This window comes from Bactrocera oleae, chromosome 4 (assembly GCF_042242935.1).
Source record: "Bactrocera oleae isolate idBacOlea1 chromosome 4, idBacOlea1, whole genome shotgun sequence".
Classification (NCBI taxonomy): Eukaryota; Metazoa; Arthropoda; class Insecta; order Diptera; family Tephritidae; genus Bactrocera; species Bactrocera oleae.
Genome location: NC_091538.1, coordinates 48,386,326 through 48,412,473, shown reverse-complemented (window position 1 = coordinate 48,412,473; position 26,148 = coordinate 48,386,326). Strand labels below are relative to the sequence as shown.

General features: G+C 33.2%; 1 protein-coding gene and 1 long non-coding RNA gene across 6 annotated transcripts in view; one reads left to right on the top strand and one right to left on the bottom strand.

Moving 5' to 3' along the window:
• The window catches only part of LOC106622560 (electron transfer flavoprotein beta subunit lysine methyltransferase), a 90,405-nt gene that overhangs the window by 40,577 nt on the left and 23,680 nt on the right, over nucleotides 1–26,148 (bottom strand). The window contains exon 1 of one of the 5 annotated variants that reach the window (XM_036362895.2): nucleotides 25,600–25,760. The exons of the other annotated variants lie outside the window; for them this stretch is intronic. The gene's annotated coding sequence lies outside the window, so the exon portion shown is untranslated. Of the gene's footprint in view, nucleotides 1–25,599; nucleotides 25,761–26,148 lie in introns of those variants that run through there. 5 annotated transcript variants of the gene reach the window in all.
• On the top strand, nucleotides 1,338–22,599 carry LOC138857012 (uncharacterized). Its single transcript, XR_011396003.1, has 2 exons — nucleotides 1,338–1,552; nucleotides 22,034–22,599. It is a non-coding gene; the product is annotated as an uncharacterized lncRNA (long non-coding RNA).

Sequence of the window (26,148 nt, the reverse complement as noted above, 5' to 3'; positions counted from 1 at the left end):
AAAAAATCGATACTAAATATATTGATTGACTATTCTTTACGATACTTTTAAAATTACCTAAAATTCATGTTTCTAGACTAGAATAAAAAAAAAAACGAACGTGGCAAAATCGATTCTGATCGTCATGCTGATCATATATTATATTTATATACTTGTTAGTGTCTCCGACGATTCCTTCTGAGTGTTAAAAACTTATTTTACCTGTTCAGGGCATACAAATTGTTGCTTTAAAATATTATATTATAAATATAATAAATAGACTGGTAAATTATTACGCAAAAATTCCAACTTCAAAAGACTTAAAAACAACAACATCCAATAACAATAACATTCCAACAGGTATTTTTCATATCTATTATGTTGCTCATACGCCACCGCGTACTATAAATCATACAGATATAAAAACAATAAAAATATTTATAAAGTCTGGTTTTATTTACAAATCTTTGCCTTTTGTGAATAACAATTAAAAAAATATAAGAATACAGGAAAAACATAAAAGCTTAACTTTAATACTTTATTTCATAAGTGAGGCGAGATTTGTGACAAACACAGCTTATTTTGCACATCTTCTTTCTTATTGTTGATATTACTTTTTTATTCATATTTTTATATATACGAGTATGCAAAATATTTGTTTATTACTGGGCAAAATCTTCCTATCACAAACACAAAGCCACAACAGCAACGCAATTAAAAGTTAATATCTCATTTTTGGGCATTGTCGTTGCGGCGCTTATTTACGAGCTGGAAATGCTCCAACTGGCAATTTAATAACTTATGTACTCGTATCTTCTCCACTGTTCGATTCTTATATGTTTGGCGTATTTTTGCTGCTTCTGGCAATTGTTGTTGTCTTTTGACATATGAAGTGTATGAATAGGGTGCGCTGCCCCTGAAAATGTTAAAAAGTGTAAGCGGGTGGGCGGATGAGACGGCTGTACCTGCCTGAGTTCATTATAAATAATATGTGAAAGGCCTTTAAGAGTTTTAAAATAAATGAATGCCTTACCACAAAGCCGCTTACCAGAATTAACCACCGCCCACTCCGAAGACCTAACTTTAACCGCCACCTCCGTAAGTTGTTGTTGATGGTTTCGACATGTCGGTAGGGGCGTTTACACCAAGTAAATATGTATGTATGAACTTGTTACATGGCTTTGTTAAATAAATATATTTGTGTATAAAAAGCAGGTGTGTTAAAAATAACAAATCGTAAAGCAATTAGCCGTGATATTGGCCCTCGAGGCAATGCACTTACGTAAACAACCGTTAATGGGGGACGCAAAAAAGTGGGCAGTCGGGCAAGTTGGCTGCATAACGGTAGTTATAAAGCATTGTTTGACCGAATTTGCGTCAAGATATATCGAGTTTAACACACAAATGGTCGCATTGAAGTGAAAAGTCTCGTGCGAAATTTACGGAATTTTAGAGGAATTTTTAAAATTATTTATGGGACGCAGAAATAAGAGTAAATTACGTAGTTTAGTGTGTATTATATAGAAATACGGCAAAGGAAATAAGTTTAATTCGAAATAAAACGAACAAAATGGTAATTTATTGGCTCAGTTTATAAGTGTATATATGTATGTTCCATATATTGTACATAAGTATATTAAATACTGTGGAATCACTCAGGCTACCCCCAAACAATGAATAATCAATATATGTGTCTACTACTGGCTACACATACAAGCATACCTACTCGCTCTGAAAATACGCGGTAGACACACGCCAATTATCTTATCAGCTGTGACAGTGATACGTCGCAATTCCCAACGCCATTATGTCGCACTTCAGCATTGTTACGTTTCGTATAATTAAACAACCACCTATAGTCACACATCCCCCTCCGTTTGGAACACTTTCACCAACTAGCGTGCCTTCGTTATCAACGATATGGCATAGCGCACAAATAGCATGAAATGCGAGATTCTTGTGAAATTATGAACGGTACGGGTACTATATATGGATATGAATATATACATATATTCAAAAACAGATAGTTATACATGGTAGAGATAGCCACTACAAATTGAATAAAACCTTGAACTAGTGAATAAACTCGCCAATTTATATTTAAGAATCGATAGTATTTGGAATATGCGCACTCGTGTGGAAGTGACATGCATCTTTTTTAGTTGCGTCTAAGGGAGTTTTAAGTAAGTTTAAGAGAACTGTAACTCCACTAACTCTTAAATTCTGATCAGCATACACATTTAATGCTTTTGGTTAAGTGATGAGATCGATCAGGCAATTGATCATGGGCCTTGATGTTCTTACCAAGGTAAACTAGTTCCTTTTTCGTTAAATCGGTTTATTTACAGCTATAGTAAATTTATTCGTTAAAACTTTGTATACTTTGAACAAGATAAGGTTTGCCACTAAGTTTATAACACCCAGAAGGAAACTTCGGAAACCATATAATGTATATACACATGTATGTATATAAATAATCAGTGTGACGAGCTGAGTCTAATTCGCTATGTTCATTTATTTATATACATATACTCGAAAAAGTCCCATAGTTTTTGAGATATAGATCTAAAGATCTTTGTACACGCCCTTTTCACCACCAGAAGCTGTTCATTTGTAGGAATCGCCGATAACGGATCATCACTGTCACACTACCTGACCGATCAAAATCAAGTTCTTGTACGGAAACTTTTTATTTGTGCAGGGTATTATAGCTTCGATGCAACCGAACGTGACTTTTTTCTAGGTTTATTACTAGCTCACGTTGGTAATGTGGTAAATATGGAACATTTGTTCTGTTGTGATGGAATATATAAAATAAAGGAAGCTGTTTGAAAATCGACTTTAAAATAACTCACAATGCCAGCCTACAAAACGAAATTCGAGTCGTAACATACATACAGTGGATCACAGCTTATTTGATACAGCAGTCGATATAAATTTCGAATCCCAATATTTTCTAAACTGAAAGGAATTTTGAAAAAATTTAAACGCTATATTTTAGAGTAAAGAATTTCATATATATAATGTCCTTCATTTATTTAAAAAATATTTTATTTTCAAATATATGTATATAAAATTAAAATTACTGCTAAATTTCAGGTCACAGCTTATTTGATACAGTTCAATTCTTTCTAAAATAACAAAAACAAATCACTTTCAATCTTAAATTCTTAATATTTTGTGTGAAAGCCTTTCGCCTTAACAAGAGCCTGGATCCTGGTTGGCATTGAATGGACCAACTTTTGTGTGGTTTCTAGGGTAATTTTCTGCCATTCCTCTAGTAGCGCCCTTTTCAATTCCTCTTTGTTCGAAATTTTGTGGCTTCGAATGTTTTTGTCTAATAAAGCCCACAAATTTTCAATAACATTCATATCAGGTGACTGTGCCGGGGGTGTCATCAAATGGGGACAGTTCCATATGAGCCAGGATTGAACGACTGCTGCTTTGTGTTTTGGGTCGTTATCTTGATAAAAGCGGAATTTTTCTTTTATACCAAGATTCTCGGCACTTTGCAGCAAATTACTTCTCAGGATATTAAGGTACATATTTTTGTCCATTGTCCCTTCAATAAACTCCAAATTTCCTACACCGGCTGAGGACATACAACCCCAAACCATCACACTTCCACCGCCATGTTTCACTGTAGCTCTTAGGTTCTCCTTATTTAGCTCTCTATTCTTTTTTCGCCAAACGTAAGACATGCCGTCGGACCCAAAAATATTGAATTTCGACTCGTCTGAAAATATAACCGTGTTCCAAAAATCATGGGTCTTACAAACATGTTCCTGAGCGAACTTTAGTCGACATATTTGGTTTTTTTTACTAATAAATGGTTTCTTACGAGCAACTCGACCATTAAAATCATGTTCGCGGAGTACGCGGCGGATAGTTTCAGCACTACATGATTTTCCTAATTCCTGATGAACATCCACAACCAATTTTGGAGCTGATAGTTTGGGGTTTACCTTGATTTTTCGAACAATATAGCGCTCTTCGGAAGCACTAAAAATTTTGTTTGGCGCACTTCTGCCTTTACTTTCCACTCGATTTTCATGTAAATATCGCTCAATGATGTGCTGTACAGTGGAGGCACTAAGGTTCACAATTTCACCAATTTGTCGAACCGATTTACCGTTTTTAAATTTGTTTATGACCAGTTCACGCTGCTCAATTGTTGTACGACGACCCATTTTTATATAAACGCACTTGCTGTCTCCATGGTTTATTATAACACACTAAAAAATATTTAAAACTAATCATAAACGACGCCAATATGCATGGCAAAATAAAATACAGTTATGCGGTGCGACAAGCTGGCGCCTCGTGATGGAAAAATATCTGTATCAAATAAGCTGTGACCTGAAATTTAGCAGTAATTTTAATTTTATGTACATATAGTTGAAAATAAAATATTTTTTAAATAAATGAAGTACATTATATATATGAAATTCTTTACTCTAAAATATAGCGTTTAAATTTTTTCAATATTCCTTTCAGTTTAAAAAATATTGGGATTCGAAATTTATATCGACTGCTGTATCAAATAAGCTGTGATCCACTGTATGTATGTCTAGAAAATATAAAATGTTTATGAAGACCGTTCAAGATGCCTGAACGATTTGACGAAGAACTTAGGTCAGTTAAAGGAACGACCGATTGAAACAAATAGCTGTCCACTGTTTACGGGGGTTTGGAAATAATGGTTATAAATGGAGCGTGAAGAGGCAAACATACCAGATGTGAGCCGCTCTCTGGATTATCACTTAACAACGATAGATTGTTTGCTTAGAGATAAATTCTTATACTGTCATATGTAAGCTTTCAATGCTTCCTCCTTGTAAAAAATTAAAATTAATGACAAAGTTTTAGGCGGAAATACCTGCTCGTTTCACCTTCATACCTATATTTGCTGTTGCTCCTAGTTTATCATGATGTGGATCTGATTCACATATTCTGGTGTTGAGACTCGGCAATCAACTCACCTAAGCTAAGCTATTTAATGAAATCAAAGCAAACAGTATTCAACACGCTTTGAGATCGGCTTAATATAAGCGTTTCTCCGATTTTCTTTTTGGAAATCCCCCTCTACAAAAACAATAAAAATGTTTTATTCCATTGTCTTTTATCTAATCGAAGTTCGGATATTTCATGTAAGATATTTAGGAAATTTTTGCATCAAAGTTTATTTGTGTTTATAAAAATTCTTACTGTATAGAGTACCGGTTTTGATATATGAATGACTCTAGTAGAATTTCAGTATCCTTTGCATCCACAAAAAGCTACTGTTTGATGTGGAAGGCAATGTTGGTCCATATTATTATTTGTATAACTAAATAAAGAGCGAATGTTATCGTAGGAAGGAATGCCTCCAGACAAATAATTCGCAACATTTTGGTATCCTAAAATAATGTCAATCGAAATGTATTAAAAAATGTACCTTCCATTGGTCAACTAGGTTAGGTGATTTGACTCTTTTTTATTACTTTTTTTTAGTGGTTGCGTCAAGTCAAAGACCTATAATGATAAAACAGCCACGATTTACTCGTTGGAAGCCAATATTTGCTTAGTTAATCGAGAGATAAAGAAGTGAAAAATGGTTACTATAAAATTTCTTTTGAAATTCAGTTAAAATCAATCAATGGCAAACAATATACATAAACCGATTTCGCAACAGAGTTTGTTCTTCTTTTTTTATAGATCATAATACAGCAACACTTGTTAATTTAAGTGTGAATATCTCAAGCAATTGTATATGTATACAATTATGCTATCACGTAAAAACCGAAACAATTGGTAAAGCTACATGCTAATGTTTTCAGAGAATAATTGAAACAAAATCACAAACGAAAAACGTGTTTATTCACGCTAAGCTTCAGCGTAGCTTTTGATGACAATTAATGTGAGAAATTCTGTTATCTGCCACCAGAGTGGCACCCGTTTATTGCTCTCTGTTTGCTCTTTTAATTACAAAACCTGATAATATGTATAGACATGTTGAGCGCCATAAAAGATGTCAAAGCAAAATGTGTCTGTTTTCAATTTACTCAATTTGCCAGCAAAATAATCTCCACAAACATTGGAACAGCTGGAGAAGGCAAATACACACGTTGTCTATGTATGTATTAGGGGAACTTTTTCATACGAGATTCAAATTCAATGGAAATATTCTGTAAAGGAAAGTTATAAACATAATATTGTGAAACTAACTGAATGTGTTTGATTTTGTTTTGATTTTTACCTGCTCACTTGTTAGTTGGTTTTTTTTTGCACGAGTAGAAGGCATTAATTAATATTGTCGTCGAACTTGTGTCTGCTTGACAATTATTTTCAGCGGCATTTCAAGTATGAATGAATGTAGACAAGCAATGAAGATGTTTTATAATATTTAAAATTCATTGTTAATTGAGGACACAAAGTTCAATTTCTAACATTGTGCGTGGAGTTCGAGGTTTGAGAATCGGAAGTGGTGAATATACTTACAATATATTCATAGGGCTTAGATGTGAGCATATGATTGAATGTGTATGTGACATACTTAAGTATATATGTACATACATAGTTTAAACATTTTTGCAGCAATTTAATGATTTTTTTGATTTGCTTATGCACTTACAGTGGGTCACAGCTTATTTGATACAGCAGTCGATATAAATTTCGAATCCTAATATTTTCTAAACTGAAAGGAATATTGAAAAAATTTAAACGCTATATTATAGAGTAAAGAATTTCATATATATAATCTACTTCATTTATTTCAAAAATATTTTATTTTCAAATATATGTATATAAAATTAAAATTACTGCTTAATTTCAGGTCACAGCTTATTTGATACAGTTCAATTCATTCTAAAATAACATAAACAAATCACTTTCCATCTTAAATTTTAATATTTTGTGTGAAAGCCTTTCGCCTTAACAAGAGTCTGGATCCTGGTTGGCATTGATTGGACTAACTTTTGTGTGGTTTCTAGCGTAATTTTCTGCCATTCCTCTAGTAGCGCCTTGTTCAATTCCTCTTTGTTCGAAATTTTGTGGCTTCGAAGGTTTTTGTCTAATAATGCCCACAAATTTTCAATAACATTCATATCAGGTGACTGTGCCGGGGGTGTCATCAAATGGAGACAGTTCCATATGAGCCAGGATTGAGCGACTGCTGCTTTGTGTTTTGGGTCGTTATCTTGATAAAAGCGGAATTTTTCTTTTATATCAAGATTCTCGGCACTTTACAGCAAATTCCTTCTTAGGATATTAAGATACATATTTTTGTCCATTGTCCCTTCAATAAACTCCACATTTCCTACACCGGCTGCGGACATACAACCCCAAACCATCACAGTTCCACCGCCATGTTTTACCGTAGCTCTCAAGTTCTCCTTATTTAGCTCTCTATTCTTTTTTCGCCAAGCGTAAGACATGCTGTCGGACCCAAAAAAATTTAATTTTGACCCGTCTGAAAATATAACCGTGTTCCAAAAATCATGGGTCTTACAAACATGTTCCCGAGCGAACTTTAGTCGACATATTTCTCTTTTTTTACTAATAAATGGTTTCTTACGAGCAACTCGGCCATTAAAATCATGTTCGCGGAGTACGCGGCGGATAGTTTCAGCATGCATGTTTTTCCTAATTCTTGCTGAACATCTACAACCAATTTTGGAGCCGATAGTTTAGGGTTTACCTTGATTTTTTGAACAATATAGCGCTCGTCGGTAGCACTAAAAATTTTGTTTGGCGCGCTTCTGACTTTATTTTCCACTCGATTTTCATGTAAATATCGCTCAATGATGTGATGTACAGTGGAGGCACTAAGGTTCACAATTTCACCAATTTTTCGAACCGATTTACAATTTTTAAAATGGTTTATGACCAGTTCACGCTGCTCAATTGTTGTTACTAGAGGAATGGCAGAAAATTACCCCAGAAACCACACAAAAGTTGGTCCAATCAATGCCAACCGGGATCCAGGCTCTTGTTAAGGCGACAGGCTTTCACACAAAATATTAAAATTTAAGATGGAAAGTGATTTGTTTATGTTATTTTAGAATGAATTGAACTGTATCAAATAAGCTGTGACCTGAAATTAAGCAGTAATTTTAATTTTATATACATATATTTGAAAATAAAATATTTTTGAAATAAATGAAGTAGATTATATATATGAAATTCTTTACTCTATAATATAGCGTTTAAATTTTTTCAATATTCCTTTCAGTTTAGAAAATATTAGAATTCGAAATTTATATCGACTGCTGTATCAAATAAGCTGTGACCCACTGTACATATATACAATAGACACAGATGTGTTCCTATAGGTATAGTGAAATTGTTGGGGATGGGAAATGGGAATATAAGCTCTAAAGCAACTAAGAATTGCTGGTCTCTAAAGAAACCTATTTTATGGAAGCGATAGATAAATTCCGAAACATAAATATATTTTTTGGTCTCTGAAAATATTTCCTGGAATAATTTAGCCATATGTGTCTGTATATACCCGAACAAATACCTCAGATTTTGAGATAGCAATATGAAAGTGTGCACACGTCCTTTTCTTCCCAAAAAGTTGCTCATTTGTCGGAACCGCCAATATTAGACAACTATGGCATATAGCTGTCATACAAACTGAGCGATGCAACTCAAGTTCTTGTAGGGAAAACTTTTTAATTTGACAAGGTAGTTTCATGAAATTTGGCATAGATACACATACAATCTTCGAAGAAATTGTTTAGATCGGACTATTATAGCATATAGCATAGCGATCTAAATCAAGACCTTTTATACCCTTTTATTCTATAAGAAATGCGCTTATGTAGGGTATTATAGCTTCGGTGCGGCCGAAGTTACGCTTCCTAACGATTTTTTGTTTTAATTTCAATGAAATGCCTATGTTGCTAGGCTGTGGATTTTTCAGTTATATTTATTAAAATTAATTTAATTTCAAATATTTACTTAAGTATATATGATATGTACATACACATTTATGTATATCACGCTCAGTTAGTAGTACAATTAAATGTCAGTTTAGTATCTTCAAAGATGTAACATAATATTTACTGTAACAAAAAAAAGGGCACGTGTACAGAATTAACAATAAACTGTAACCTTAAGTACTTGTATTTGCTTACTGCATTTTTAATAGCCTAGAACAAATATCAATTAACATTACTAGTGGAACTTGGGTACTTTAAACTTGTATTCAACGTAATATTTATTAATTTATATGTGGCATAAAAATACGGCAACTGGTTCGAGTTTAATCAAATAATGTCTTGATATATCATAATATTTTTTCACTTTTGTAAGTGATATATTTACATATATGTACAATAATAAAGCTAACTTCGATTCGCCGAACTTTGGAGAGTATCGATCAAACAGACAACTGGCATAAATCATAATCGTATAAGCATGATCCAATGGTAACGGCTTTCATATCACTTTAATGAGGATTTTCTATTGGAGTGTAACAGCATGAGAGCTAACCTTAAGGTTAAGGTGCTTACTAACTTTTCTGACTAATAGGAAAAATATGAATTGGTGTCAACTACAATTGGGAATCTAAGCTAGATACTGGGTACTGGTGTTGGGACTTTTGGAACGATTTTTCTAGCATTTTAACGAAAATCACTAAAACCCAAAAATTAGCATTTCGAAAACAATAGTTGGTCAGCTTATTGTTGATACTGCGATTAGATTGATATTGAAAAATTCGATACAAATATTTGTACATATAAGTATGTGTGTACGTGTAGTGGAAAGTTAAGATGATGGGAAATGCATTTCAAGTTTTAAACGTGAAAGAAGTTTTAACTAATTTATCGATTTTCAGCTTTTTCATTATTTTCACTAGAATTTTCGCGATTTTCACGAAATGATATGTTATACATACTTTCCATTATAATATATGTACAGCTGTGTTCACAAAAATAGCAGTGCGAGAAATGCAATCAAGTAATGTTATTTTTTTTCAAGTTCCCTTACGATTATTCCAACGTCTACGCATTGTTGTCGTAGAATGGAATGTGTATAAGGAAGAAACGAAAAAATCCCATTAGATTTGCGAGATTTAAGCAAATGAACAACTCTTTTTGCTAGAAGCACCAGTCTTTGGCTGTTCATTAAAATAGCAGTGCGTATCTTGATAAGCCAAAAAATTTTTGTTAAGACGTTTAATTGATAAAAAGTAAGTGGTTTTGTGTTAGTACTATTATTAACATTAGAAAACACTAAAATAAATTTATATTTTTTAACTTAGTGGGCAGGGGCAAACATTGTACTCCTGAAAAAAGAAATATTATAGTGCAACTAAGAAACCTGGGAAAAACATATAAAGACATCCAAGAAATATGTGGACGTTCTGCTAAAATGATTCATAATGCTTTAAACTTTAAAGAAATGCCCGAAAATAGTGGTATCCAACGTAAAACCACACCTCATGAGGACCGATCTGCGCAGCCTTTTGCATCGTCCAGCAAGATAAAAAATGACTTAAGCTTGAATGTTAGTGGCGTTACTATTCGGCGACGTCTTAAAGAACAAAATCTCAAAGCGTGCCATCCACGAAAAGTTCCACTGTTAGCCACCAGACATGTCAAAGCACGTTTGGAGTTCGCCAAAAGTCGCCTTAATTGGCCCATTATAAAGTGGCGAAATATTTTATGGAGTGACGAAAGTAAAATTGTGTTATTTGGTGGAAAGGGCTCCAGACAACATGTCAGACGTTCACATAACACAGAGTACGATCCTAGGTACACTTTGAAGACAGTTAAACACGGCGGATTGAGTATTATGGTATGGGCATGTTTTTCTTACAGTGGAGTGGGCCCTATATTCATGAATGATGGGATCATGGATCGATCTGTATATGTTAACATATTAGAAAATGTTATGTTTCCTTATGCCAATTGGGAAATGCCACTAAAATGGAGGTTTTAACAAGATAACGACCCCAAACATACAAGCAAACTGGTCAAAAGCTGGATGGCATCAAAGCGGATCGATCTTATGTCATGACCTGCGCAGTCTCCGGATTTAAATCCAATTGAAAACCTATGGGGAGATGTTAAACTATATGTTGCAAATGCAAATCCAACATCTCGATCACAGCATTGGCAGGTTGTTCAAAAATCATGGGAGCGGATCCCTGTCAAGCGCTGCCAGGACTTGGTGGATTCTATGCCTCGCAGATGCCAGGCCGTAATAAAAAATAATGGGTACACGACTAAGTACTAACCCAAGCAAACCAATTAAAATAGTTTTTTGGAGTTCAACAATGTTTTTTTCAACTAATTCCACTGTTTTCATTACTCACTGCTATTTTTATAAACAGCTGTAAACAGCACTTTTTGGTTTAAATTAATAATGTAAAAAATATTAACAACATTTTGAATAATAAATTGATGTGTTTTTGTTAAAAATAATCACAAAGTTAAAACAAAATTAAATTTGTGAACATTCATTTACTTTTTGATATATAAAATTAAGTTTAAAGTTGTAGCTCATGAGCACTGCTATTTTTATGAACACAGCTGTATGTAAATAGCGAAAATGTATGCTTGATTATATTATGTATAGTCTTAATAATTTATGAGTTGCTGAACAGGTCTTTAAATTCGCATTATTTATTCACTCCTTATGATACATTCTGCTATCTGTACAATTTAGTGAAGTTGTATGATTGTTTTATAAAAAACACCTGCATTGTTATATATTTATTTATATTACAGAATATATAATTTCAAATCATTTAAGATAATTGTAAACTTTTAAATACCAAGTTCAATGTACGAACATCTAAATTGTAAACAACTTACTCCACGAGCCCACCTGAACTTTTACTTGTTGCTGTTATGTAAAGCTATCCTGGACAAGTAAAATTCAGCAAAAAATGTACGAAACATACCCAAACCAATTAGTGATAAAAAATACTACAGTACTTGTAAGTACGCATTTATTGCGAGGAAAATTTCACACGTTGCACGTCTGTTTGTAAAGAAAATTCTTTGTAACCGCGTTGTTAGGAAATGTAAGCTTGCATTTTACGTACTTAGTTATATTCTGTAACCTGTGAGCTAGTCTATGAATGAAATTGTTGATAATGAATATTGCCTTCCTGTGCGATGACCAATTCCACATACATATGTACAAGTATATGAATGATCTTTTAACAATTTCTTATACAGATTTTTCAAAATTTTTTCGCGGTTCGGTGAGTTAAGGGTTAAGTAGTTTCATTCTTTCTACACTATTGTATCCCAAAATATTTTACTAAGATTTTTTAATACAAAGTACTTGGTCGTGTTCTCGTACTTATGAGCAGCAAACAAGTGTGAAAATTCGACAGTATTCATTCTGCGATGATTATATTTGAATAATTGTACGAGAGCACAGAACTCGTTAGAACTACTTCTAACTAACTATCGTTAGAAAGCTGATTTTTAATTTTGAAGTGAAAATACAAATTTAAAGAACAAATACTGAGAAATGCTGTGTATTCAGATGTATTACCTGCGGATTAGAAATGCAATCAGAAGTGCATTTTTCCAGAATAAATAAACATTGGCTGTTTTCAAGTAAGTTTCTAAGCAGGCACTTATACAATAAAATAAAAATAATTAAAGTAATCACATTTTTCATTATATTCATTTTTATATAATATTTACATATTTGATTATTGAGGGAACAAATAAATAGAATCTATTGTTTTTTCAATTTCTAGACCTTATAAGTGAAAATGCAAACAAAACCAATTAGTATTTTGCCTCGAAAAAAAAATGTCCAGTCATTCTCAATTTCTATTTTTTCATGGTTTTTGTAGCAAGAAAGCCAAACGTTGACATTTTAGGAGATTACTTTTTATGATATATAGCTGCCTTTGATATATAGACATATATATATGTATATGTATATAGTATTGCGTTCAACTGGATAAATTTGTTGTAGCTTTAATATTTAAAATGTTTGAGAAGAGAGCAAAGCTCAAACAAAATCGCCAGAATATTACAGATGGAAACAATTATAGACGATCTCGATAATTTTTGTTTGTTTTTAAAACTAGTTAAATGCTTTTGAGATGAACTTCGACAGCTAATAAGCTTTGAGTTGATGAAAGCGATAACAAAATATGTGTGCTTTATTATAAGCTTAAACTTGTTTTGTTTTTTATAAATATTTATTGATTTTTGAAATTATATTCAATAAACACTTTATGTTCAAGGGTTCTAGCGGAAGTTATGAGAGCAGTTGAAGGGTCCCCACGTACTACTTGTAACGGCTTAGAAGCATAATATATGTACGTACAAATGAATAAGTATGTACAATAATGTGGCTACTACTATACAGCTAAATTGTGGACAATAAAATTATTCGTTATTTATAAAACGTGAAGTTAATTACAACAACAAAAGCGATGAATTTTTAAGAAAGTGAATGACCGAAATAAAATTCCATACAAAACAAAAAATTAGAAAAACAAAAATATAAATTGATAAAAATTGTAACGGTCAAAAAACACAACAAAACGGGTTGACCTTAAACTAAACAAACAACAAGTAAGGAAGTTCTAAGTTCGGGTGTGACCTAACATTTTATACTCTCGCTACTTGCCAGGATCAAAGCCAGGGAAACACCTTCAGATGCATACCTTTTGTTAAAATATAGAAAATCAATATATGTATGTAGTATTATATTATTATATTTCACATATTTTCGGCATTAATAGTATATCCAATATTATACTTCCAGTAAATTTTGCTAAGGTATCTTACTTATTTGCAGAAACTTAAGATATAAAATTAGCCAGTACAGGAATTATTGAACCGATACAACACATTTTTGACATACAGGCATATTATTATCAGAAAATGATTATCTTCAAATTTCTATTACATATCTCACAGATTGACCGATTTCAACTCGTCTCTTCATCCTGATCATTTATATATATTTATGTATATATAACCCTTTATCTAACTCGATTAGTTTTAGGGGATACCAACAACCGTTAAGTGAACAAAACTATTATACTCTGTAGCAACATGTTGAAAGAGTATAAAAACAAAAAATGTAAACTTCGGTTGCACCGAAGCTATAATACCTTCCAACCTTAGTTTTGAATGGTCAGTTTGTATGGCAGCTATATGCTATAGTGGCCCGATTGGAACAACTTCTGCGGAGATTATACCGTTGCCTTGGAATAATAATAATAATCTATGCCAAATGTCATGAAGATATCTCGTCACATAAACAAGTTTGCCATACAGGGACAGGATTTTGATCGTTCAGTTTGTATAGCTATATGCTATAGTGGTCCGATATCAGCGTTTCCGATAAATAAGCAATTTTTTGGGGATGAAAAGACGTGTGTAAAATTTCAGATCGATATATTAAAAACTTAATATACTCTGTTCAGGCCATAAAAAGGTAGAAGAAGGCCGAAATATGAAACAATGAAATGCGAGACGAAGTGATTTTGAGAAGAATATTTATTTATGCAAGCGAGCGGAAGATCATTATACTAACTGAAAGCCAAAACAAAAAAAAAACGCCTGCGTAAAACTGTAAAAACACACTCAAAGTCGTAAGTACAAAAAAAAAAAGAAGTATAATAACAACAACACTGCAAAATAAAACCAGGGCAAATCAAACGCCGCAATCAAGGTGGGGCGTGTCAGAAAGGTAATAAGAATTCAACCGCAGACAGTTAAAGTTAGCGAATGGATGATTTGCGAATTATACAAGCTGTAAGCCGACATACATATGAACACACATACACATAGAGATAAATTGCAATAAAAAGCTTTATTTCTGGGGATTTTTACATATTTGCAAGATAATAAATATTTGCGCGCTTTTGCATTTGCATGCACACACACGCACCAACATCCAAATATCAACGAATTCATCAACAATTATGCCGGTGCAATGAACGCCGCAACGTTCACCGGGCAAAAGTTACTAAATCTGTTACTCGCAGGTAATAAAGTAGAATGTCCTCAGCCGCAGCGGTCAAACTGTGCGAATCTCGAATTGCAAAGTAAACAAATATTTGTTATTATAATATGTATGTATGTACATGTATGTAGATTCATAACACACTTGTGCGGCAATTTTAATTGAGTCACGAGATAAGGTCAAGCGTGCGACGTAAGTAAGACACCGGTTATCGCGTGCTAGTCTCGTGTGGTCTCGTGAGGTTTTTCCCCACAACTTAGCAATAATTTCAAAACAAAACACTCATTTGATATATTTTCCACGACAAATCGTCTGCTATGGAATTTTTAATAAGTGCAGTGGAAATCTTTAATGACAGCGTTCAGAGCAGGAAGATATTTATTGCACACTCATGGCGGGCAAGCAACAAAAGCGAGGTGTGTATGTGTAAATAAACAATGAACGTGAACAGTTGTGTGTAAAATTTTGAGATTAGCTTAGGTGGAGTAGAAACAATTTTTCTAACTTTGAAATACACTTGTAACTGTAGAATGAGATTTGTTATTATAAAAGCATCTCAAAGTGGATCTACATAAAGGAATTATAAAAGGCCACAAAGTGAGCCGAGGTAAGGCATTATAAAGGCAACGTAGATGACCTAATATTTATTAACGAAACTATATATGACCATACTTATCTTTTCTTATAGTTAGTTTTATAGAAGTCATAAAATTCTTCCTGTAAGTAGTAAAACTTTTCTTTACATGTGTACACCCGAAGACGATTAAGCAATCCGAAATCTGATCAATCAAAATGTTCCGAAAATATGGGTTATCGGACTTCTCATAATAAATATATGTATGTACTTACAAAGAAAATTCTATAATTCAGATCCTTGTTCATAAGCTTCTGCAGACTTTCCATAAAAAAGACTTCAAAGATTTTTCAAAAAAATTTCAGAGCTTTTCTATAAGTTTTCCGTTACTAAATTATACTTTATGTTATATTGTTCAAGATGTGGGAAGAGGATTGTATATTTTTGAAGAGAATAACATATTTTTTTATAAACATTAGAACATTTACAATCATGACTTCGCCATAATCAGATTTCAATACTTGCGTGAGAAGAAATTTCTTTTCCATTCTCGCTCGAGCATGAAAAAAAAGTATTTTTGTTTAGGAAAGTGAGAGTTACAAGACTTCAATATGTTAAAATAGGAACATGAGATAATGCGATTCAGAAATTCCGAATCTGTCTGACGTAGCTAGCTGTCTGAAAATTACGATAGTATTACGATTGACAATAGTAAAGGTTCGAATATTAAGGGTAAAAATCTGTCCTGGAGAGTCTCTGGAAATATAAAATGATGAAAAATTAGTAAGATTTCAGAAAAATCTTGTATTCGATCCCGTTTATTACCTAAACGATATTGCATATACGATTTTTTTAAGTAGAGAATTCAAATTTGAAACCGCCAAGGTTCACTGCGGTCTTATGAAATTTAGTAAATTCTTTCTTTGGCTTCTTACTAAAGTTTTTATAATTGTTTATAGCTTCTTAATGCCAATTTAGATAATTTTTAGTAAAATAACTGAAATAAACTAATTTAATTCACATGACAGTACATTTGAATTGGTGCTAACCTTATATATGTACATATCTGTATTCATGCTTACATAAGCTCGCATATAAGCAGCCCTGTTAACACGCCTTTATGAAGAAACTGATAAGCTTTAAAGTTTCATGGAAATGCTAATGGGAGCGTAATTAAATGCGGATTAATGCTAATGGCAAATAAAAAATTAAACGTTGTGGAGGAAAATATGAAATTATCAATTAGGAAGTACAGCTGAAATACAAGTATACAAATAATATATTTGTAATTTATTGAAAGTAAGTGTCAGCAAATAGTTATGATTTCTCTAAAGTTAAACATTTACAAATAAAATTCACGAAAACATGTAAAATAAGGTGTAAGTTTAAAAAAATATAGTCAAATGCTCTTATTTGCATTGCATGTATAACACAGTGTTTCTCTATATTTGAAATAAAAATACAGAGAATCGAAGATAATAGAGCCATAAACCAAGCATGATAACGTTTATCTCATTCTCATGAACAGTACTTTTCAAAAATTATATCTAAGCTTGTTTGAAGAGAAGAGTAAAAGTTTTGATTAAATATTTTTTATTACACTGCGGTATAGATACATATGATGCTGTTCTTGTTGGCCTTTATAGTAGTTACTTATAACAATAAATTATTTAAAATAAGCTTATAAGTTGGTTATGAGAAAACAAGCAAGCCACATTTCACTGGATTTGAAGCAAAATTAAAGTTCTTTGCCATATTGCCATTTTTTTTTTAATATTTCTCTCGACCAATCGACACAAGCCTTTTTTTGAGCGATTGAAAACTTGTGTGTAATCCAACTTGAATAAATTTTGAATGTATGCTGGCCCCACTAATGTCTGTATTTGTCTCAATCTCACGATAGGTCCCATGATGATCTTGTAATATCAGTTTTCCGAACAACTCATTTTGGACGAGTTTCACAAAATTTGTCTTGGTGTGACCTAAGACTTCGATTCTATTCACCATACCATCGATAAACACTGGTCCTTGATGAAGCTTCATCGGCAAAAATTAAATTGAGTTCATCGATGAACTGTTGCTGAGGTTATCCACGTCAAAAGTTGTAAAAAATTAACGCGCGAAAATGTTCGCGATTTAATTCCATTTTGTGGCCGGGATGAATATTTTAAGTTACTGTAAACAACACTAATAGCGCTCGTATGTCCAAACGTTCTGAGTATGTTTAACATTAAAAATGTGAAACTATACAATAAAGTTGTCTGGTGCTAGAGTGGGTTGCCAAATCCCAAAATATAAAAGGCAACCTACGTAAAAATAAATACATACGAGCTTGTAACTAGCAAATAGAGGAGTATAACTAAATGGACAATATAATGATAGGAAAAAACTACTATAATATTTAGAGCAAGAGGAGTTTTGATTAGTTTTAGGTTTAGACAAATAAATGATTAGAGTCTCCATAACGCTGCCTTGATAATGAAAGATCACCTTCAGCAATCGAGTTTATCAGTAAGTCATTCCAAATTGACTGTTGGGCGAAAACGTCGATGTTGAATCGTATTAGTTCCTTATGTCAAAAACCAATCTTTTTTCTCGACATGTTTTATAGATCTCTTCAATAATATATAGTTAACAAGTAAGGAAAGGCTACGTTCGGATGTAACCGAACATTTTATACTCTCGCAAAGTCAAATGGTATACTCGTTTGAGATTTCTTTGTGGATTGACTGATATTTTCGGTAGAAGGTCAACTATAGGCACTGGGGTCCACATATTTAGTACTTAGGGGTTTGAACAGTTTTGGTTCGATTTAGACAATTTTTGGCCACAAGGGTGCATACTTTAATTGCATTATTCACGCAAAGTTTTACCGCGATATAATCATTGTTACCTGATTTGCATAGTGGAAAGTGAAAGAATCAGATGGAATTGAAAATGGTGTTACATGGGAAGTAAGCGTGGTTGTAGTCCGATTTCGCCCATTTTCGCACTATGACATAGAAACATGAAAAGAACGTTATGCACCGAATTTGGTTGAAATCGGTTGAGCAGATCTCAAAATATGGGTTTTCACCTAAAAGTGGGCTGTGCCACGCCCACTGTCTAATTTTGAACGCGGTTCCTATAAAGTCATCTTATACCATCTCAGAGATAAAATTTAATGTCTCTGGCGTGTTTAGTGCTTGATTTATCGCGCTTTTAGTAGTTTTTAACAGTACCGTTATATGGGGAGTGGGCGGAGTTGCCACCCGATTTCAACTATTTTCACACCGTCAATAGAAGTGCTAAAAACATTTGCTTCTAGTGAATTTTGTTATTATAGCATAAGCGGTTTAGGAGATATGCACATTAAACCTATTAGAGGCGGGACCACGCCCACTTTAAAAAAAAAGTTTTAACTGCAGATGCCCCTCCCTAATGTGATCCTGTGTACCAAATAACAGTCTTGTATCTTATTGCGGAGCTTAGTTATGGCAAGTTATTTGTTTTTGATTAATGGCGTTTTGTGGGCGTGGCAGTGGTCCGATTACGCCCATCTGCAATACCAACCATCTTACGGTACCAAGAAACATGTCTACCAAGTTTCATAAAGATATCTCAATTTTTACTCAAGTTAGAGCTTGCACGGACGGACGGACGGACGGAAGGACGGACGGACAGACAGTCACCCGGATTTCAACTCGTCTCTTCATCCTGATCATTTATATATGTATAACCCTATATCTACCTCGATTAGTTTTAGGTGATACAAACAACCGTTAGGTGAACAAAACTATTATACTCTGTAGCAACAGGTTGTGAGAGTATAAAAACAAACAAATTTAATTTTACAATCTAACTTCTATCTAATGTGAAGCGAATATATTCAGGACGACCCCACCACACAATCTGTAAAAGGTCTACTGACAGAACTGTTCAATCAAGATCGGAAGCGCGAAAAATGAGCTTTTCCTGGGAAATTTTGACATCTTGTATCCAAAAAGGATGGATTATATTTGAGACAGTCAGTAATACCCGGTTTCGATACCCGATTACCATCCAAAGCGCTGAATGTATTTTTTTTTACCGCAATCGATGCATCGGAATCAAAATATGGATGGATCGAAAAAGACTGACCAAACTGCAGAATTTCTTAAAACTATTTCGGCAATGTTTTTACAATTAAACAACCAGATGATTGGATTCCGAATCTAATAAAGTGTAAAGCTTTACTGCAAATGTATGTACATAAATACAAATATCATGCAATTAAAATAAACACTGTCAAAGTTCAATCGCTCTACCCAGTATCGGCTGTTTATCTTTCTTCTATACATAACTACAGTAGGCTAACACTGTCTTTCAGTCGTCGGCTATGTAAACCCAATGGAAACTTTGTATATCGATCACACATACATCATGTACATATGTTAACACGTGTATTTTATGCAAAGTTTGTCAATTCCAATTACATGCTCATGTCAACAACTAAACACTGCCGAGTCACTCAACATGGCATACCCCCAACGACTGCTGATCATCGTAGGCAATAACAATCGACACGTCAGGTCTAAAGTTCACATCTATATATGGTATGTATGTGTGTCTGAGTTCGTAGCGAAGACAGCCCTGCCGACCGGAATGAGCAACAAGTCACCTGTTTGTCGTGTGCATGAAGTTTAGTCAGCCAGACGGTGAAATAGTGCAGAGAAATGTTGAAAGTGGTGTTATGTATGCATTGATATATTATATAAATAGCACGTACTCCCCGCAGCGAATGACTTTGCGAAAAAAGTGAGAAATTGGCAGACCATAGAAATGTGTCACAAATAATTTCGCATGTGTTTGTATGTATGTCCATAGGAATTGTTAAATATGTATTTACATGTGCTCATATACTTACATACATATTTACTAATTCGAAAAGTCATTTGATTTTATGTGATTTAAATTTCGAGAGAATTAAAGCTTTATGATAACAAATAAGTTTATGGCCAAGAATTGACTTGATTATCTGTGGGCAAACACTCATAAATTTTTCGGTAGGTGTGTACATATGTATAATGTGTAAATTTTTAACGACATGAATAAATAATGAGCTGAAGATCAGCAAGTCGCGTGATATATGCAAGTCATGCTGATCTACACGCCTTCGCATGGAATTAAACACATACATATGTATGTATGTATGTACAAATGTACGAGGTTTGTTCGATAAGTGCTTAGCCTCACCGATCGTTGGCGCTACTAATCCAAGAGAAATTTCAGCTAAATCGTACTGGTGGTTTTGTTTTTGATTCTTAGTTCTGGAAGGGAACACAAAATCAATGGATGCTTGGAAATTGTAGCTGACTACAATTAAGAAAAACGTGATAAACATCTCGTATTGACAAACTGTCGCCTGAACGTGCGGTTGATAGTTGAGACAATAGGTATCTTAATAAACCAAAAAACATTTCGAGTTATTGGGCTGATTCGTCGCCGAATTGTAGAAAAAATATAGGGTCACCACGGCCAAATGAGTCGAACTGGGCTGCGAATTTCCGCCACATCCATCGTAATCTCCAGATTTGGCTCCGATTTTTGTTATCAAATTTCAAATAGTCCCTTGTCGGAAAGGAATTTGTCTCGATTAAGGCGGTAATCGCCGCCACGTAAGCTTACTTTGAAGACCCCCAGAAAACTTATTTTTGAGACGGTTTAGAGAAGTTGAAAAATCGGTGGGTCAAGTGTATCTTGTCAAAAAGTTGAGAAATAAATCGTAATTATTGGACCATTCTCGTATCAAAGAATATATTTTTAAATTCTCACTAGAAAAAAAGCCATATATAAGTTTGGGTAAATATTATATATATATGTATAGATATATATATTTACATATCAACAAATGTATCTGTTTAAAGTCCATTCAACGCCTTCGCAATTGCAAATTTTGTAGCGCTGAGCTGGCGGCCAGACATGGCTATCATATGTGGAAGTTCGAAAAGCTGGTTGAACTGCTTGGAGGGAGGAGGCAGGGGAAGAGCGCACGTCTGCAGCTATGCACATATGTATGGTATATATGTATATGTATATATAAATATATCACATGCTAGCAACGCATGGCTGGGCATTTCGCAAAACGGTTTAGTGGCGTAAAATACATACACGTTTACGTGTGTATGTATGTATGTATATGCATACAAAATAGCCGGTAAATTGGCGCGATGAATCAGTGACTTTGTGTCGTCAAACTAGAACGGTTACCCATGCATATACATACATACATATACATATGTATATGCTTTATATGTAAATATGTTTATATTTCTATGGCATTTGTTGTATAACTATACGCATTTGTTATTGTATTGAATAACTTTGAACACGCCAATTTCTAGTACCAACATTTGTTTTTTTTTGTTTTGTTTTTTGGCTTTAATCTGCTTGTTTTTGGATTTTTCGAATATGCCGATAAGAATTCAAAATCGAGCTGGGTTTTTCAACGCAACAATAACAATACATTTTGAATTCTTGGTAAAGATTTATTTGTTTTGTTTACTTTTTCAGGGGAATAGCAGCATGAAGCTTTTGTGCTTATTAGCTGTGCGTGATTGTTGTTGTGGTCCTCATTTGGATAAATGCTTTAACTGGAAAATCAACATTGTGACGCACTTTTCTGCGCTCAAGATAAGCTTGCTGTGCATAGCGTGTACATATGCATATGTATGTATATATTATGGTACATATCCAAATGCCCGAATCCACGACTTGGTGTAAACAGCTTAAGTAAAGTACGGCCTTAATGATAAGCAGAGAAAAAAGAAACACAATGCGAATATAATTTTAGTAAAATAAGGGGAAATACAACATTAATTATATCTTCCAATTAGCGGTCTTTGATTTGCTAAAGTTTGAAGAGTGGCGAACCGAACAAACAACTGGTATAAAATGAACAGACTGGCATAATTGGGCATAGATAAAATTGAAATATGTTTAGTCGCTATAAATATTTATATACTTATGTATTTACATATACTTTTACATGGAAGAAGGAACATAATAAAAGCACTAATAAGAAGGGTTAGATATAAATATTTATATTTAATACACCCAAAAAATATTAGGATAATGAATTGAGTCGGTCAAGTCATATATGTATGTATGTATGTATATATGTTAGCCGGTATGGTCGGTTTCTTTGTTTACCGGAGGTCAAAACAGTCTACTATCTAACTGAAATTTCATATTTGACTTTTCTTTTATACAGTGGATCACAGCTTATTTGATACAGCAGTCGATATAAATTTCGAATCCTAATATTTTCTAAATTGAAAGGAATATTGAAAAAATTTAAACGCTATATTATAGAGTAAAGAATTTCATATATATAATCTACTTCATTTATTTCAAAAATATTTTATTTTCAAATATATGTATATAAAATTAGAATTACTGCTTAATTTCAGGTCACAGCTTATTTGATACAGTTCAATTCATTCTAAAATAACATAAACAAATCACTTTCCATCTTAAATTTTAATATTTTGTGTGAAAGCCTTTCGCCTTAACAAGAGCCTGGATCCTGGTTGGCATTGATTGGACTAACTTTTGTGTGGTTTCTGGGGTAATTTTCTGCCATTCCTCTAGTAGCGCCTTTTTCAATTCCTCTTTGTTCGAAATTTTGTGGCTTCGAAGGTTTTTGTCTAATAATGCCCACAAATTTTCAATAACATTCATATCAGGTGACTGTGCCGGGGGTGTCATCAAATGGGGACAGTTCCATATGAGCCAGGATTGAGCGACTGCTGCTTTGTGTTTTGGGTCGTTATCTTGATAAAAGCGGAATTTTTCTTTTATATCAAGATTCTCGGCACTTTGCAGCAAATTCCTTCTTAGGATATTAAGATACATATTTTTGTCCATTGTCCCTTCAATAAACTCCACATTTCCTACACCGGCTGCGGACATACAACCCCAGACCATCACAGTTCCACCGCCATGTTTCACCGTAGCTCTCAAGTTCTCCTTATTTAGCTCTCTATTCTTTTTTCGCCAAGCGTAAGACATGCTGTCGGACCCAAAAATATTGAATTTTGACCCGTCTGAAAATATAACCGTGTTCCAAAAATCATGGGTCTTACAAACATGTTCCCGAGCGAACTTTAGTCGACATAATTCTTTTCTTTTTTTTTTTACTAATTACTCGGCCATTAAAATCATGTTCGCGGAGTACGCGGCGGATAGTTTCAGCATGCATGTTTTTCCTAATTCTTGCTGAACATCTACAACCAATTTTGGAGCCGATAGTTTGGGGTTTACCTTGATTTTTCGAACAATATAGCGCTCGTCGGTAGCACTAAAAATTTTGTTTGGCGCGCTTCTGCCTTTATTTTCCAATCGATTTTCATGTAAATATCGCTCAATGATGTGATGTACAGTGGAGGCACTAAGGTTCACAATTTCACCAATTTTTCGAACCGATTTACAATTTTTAAAATGGTTTATGACCAGTTCACGCTGCTCAATTGTTGTTACTAGAGGAATGGCAGAAAATTACCCCAGAAACCACACAAAAGTTGGTCCAATCAATGCCAACCAGGATCCAGGCTCTTGTTAAGGCGAAAGGCTTCCACACAAAATATTAAAATTTAAGATGGAAAGTGATTTGTTTATGTTATTTTAGAATGAATTGAACTGTATCAAATAAGCTGTGACCTGAAATTAAGCAGTAATTTTAATTTTATATACATATATTTGAAAATGAAATATTTTTGAAATAAATGAAGTAGATTATATATATGAAATTCTTTACTCTATAATATAGCGTTTAAATTTTTCCAATATTCCTTTCAGTTTAGAAAATATTAGGATTCGAAATTTATATCGACTGCTGTATCAAATAAGCTGTGACCCACTGTATATTAATTATTAATTAATTATTATTTTTCAGCATCGAGCAGATCGAACAACTAAATTATATTACTTTCATATAACATATTGATATAGTGAGTCGATTTAGACATTAGTTTAAGATATTGATCTGAAATTTTGCACATTTATCTTTTTTTTCCAAAAAGCTGCTTATTTTTCGGAACCGCAAATATGGAACCACTAAAGCATATAGCTGCCATACAAAATGAACGATCGGAATCAAGCGCTTGTAGGAACATTTTTTTATTTTTCAAGATATTTTCACAAAATTTGGCTCACCGAAGAAATTGTTCAGATCGGACCACTATGGAATATACCATATGTAGCTGTCTAACAAACTGACCGATCAAAATAAATTTCTTCTTGGAATCTTTTGTATTTGTGAAGCTCTTGTTTTTTAATATATATATTTATAACTTATCGTTCCGTTGAAATACGCGAAAACTTTGTTTTAACCTTTGACCTCGAGTATATTTTCTCCACATATCGGAATGTTGAGAAGTTTTAGTAAGTTATTTTTAAACGTGCTTTAACATATTTACAAACTTTCAGCTTGTTGTAAATTTATATAACTTAACTCTTATTTTTTTTATTTTGACTGGAATAGAAATTTAACAGCAAAAACTTCAAAAATATATATTTTTCTTTACTACTATTCATCGAATATTTTTCCAACATAAAATAGTAGAAATACGAAAAAAATATTTATATATTATATTAATTGTTTTATTATAAATTTATGTATGTAACACAATCACTACCCAGGGACTCCTTTCAAATCAACTAGTTCCCAATAAAATCCCCAATATTATCTGGGAATGCATCTTAGTCAGTGTTAATCGTGTACTCTTTTCTTATATTCGTGTCTTAAACATGCACTTTTTTTTACATTTTAAAGCTAGAGTAAAACAAATTCGACAGCTGTTATGCTCGTAAAGCTAATTAAATGTTAATATACTTAATTAAAATTAGTAGATAGTGACCAAAATGACTGGGCATCTTTTTAATTAGCACACTTGCGCAGTATTTTATATACACGGCTCAGGTTTTAAACACATACATTTTTATTCTACAAATATAATATCGTAATGTAGAAATATATATATATGTAATATATAAAATGCAAATATCACTGTTTTAAATAAATTTTCTAAGACTATTGTACAATATTGAAATACAATTTTTACTTTTGAAAAACTTACGCCTATTATATCCTTCAGTAAGCCGAAACTAACCCAGAAAGTTTTTTTGTAAAGCAAACACTCTTCAAATGAGACAACTTAGACATTTCTTTAACAAATCAAGCTCTGGTTTCTCATTTCTATCCGAGAACAACTTTTTGTCTGGCAATAATCAGCACTGATCAAGAAAAGTGATTAATGAGTGTTTAATTATATCAGTCAACGAGTAAATGGTTTTTACGTAAAATGAGACTTTTTCCCGTAAACCACAATAGCAATGAGAGAGAAACATACATATGTACGTGTATAAGTATTTTACTGCAATATCGCTTACTTTATATAAGTGAATGATTTAGCGGTTAATATGGTATGTTTTGTGGAAAGGTTTCCAAGTTAAACGTTTTAGAGATTTATAAATCAAGTTTATGGTGAACATAATCTAGCTGAGCGAATGTATCAGAAGTAACGATTTTGGTTTGGAGACCGAAGACTCCAGGACGTCCAAAAAATATTGAAGATGAGGAACTGGAAGCATTACTTCATAAAGATTGTTGCCAAACACAAGAATAG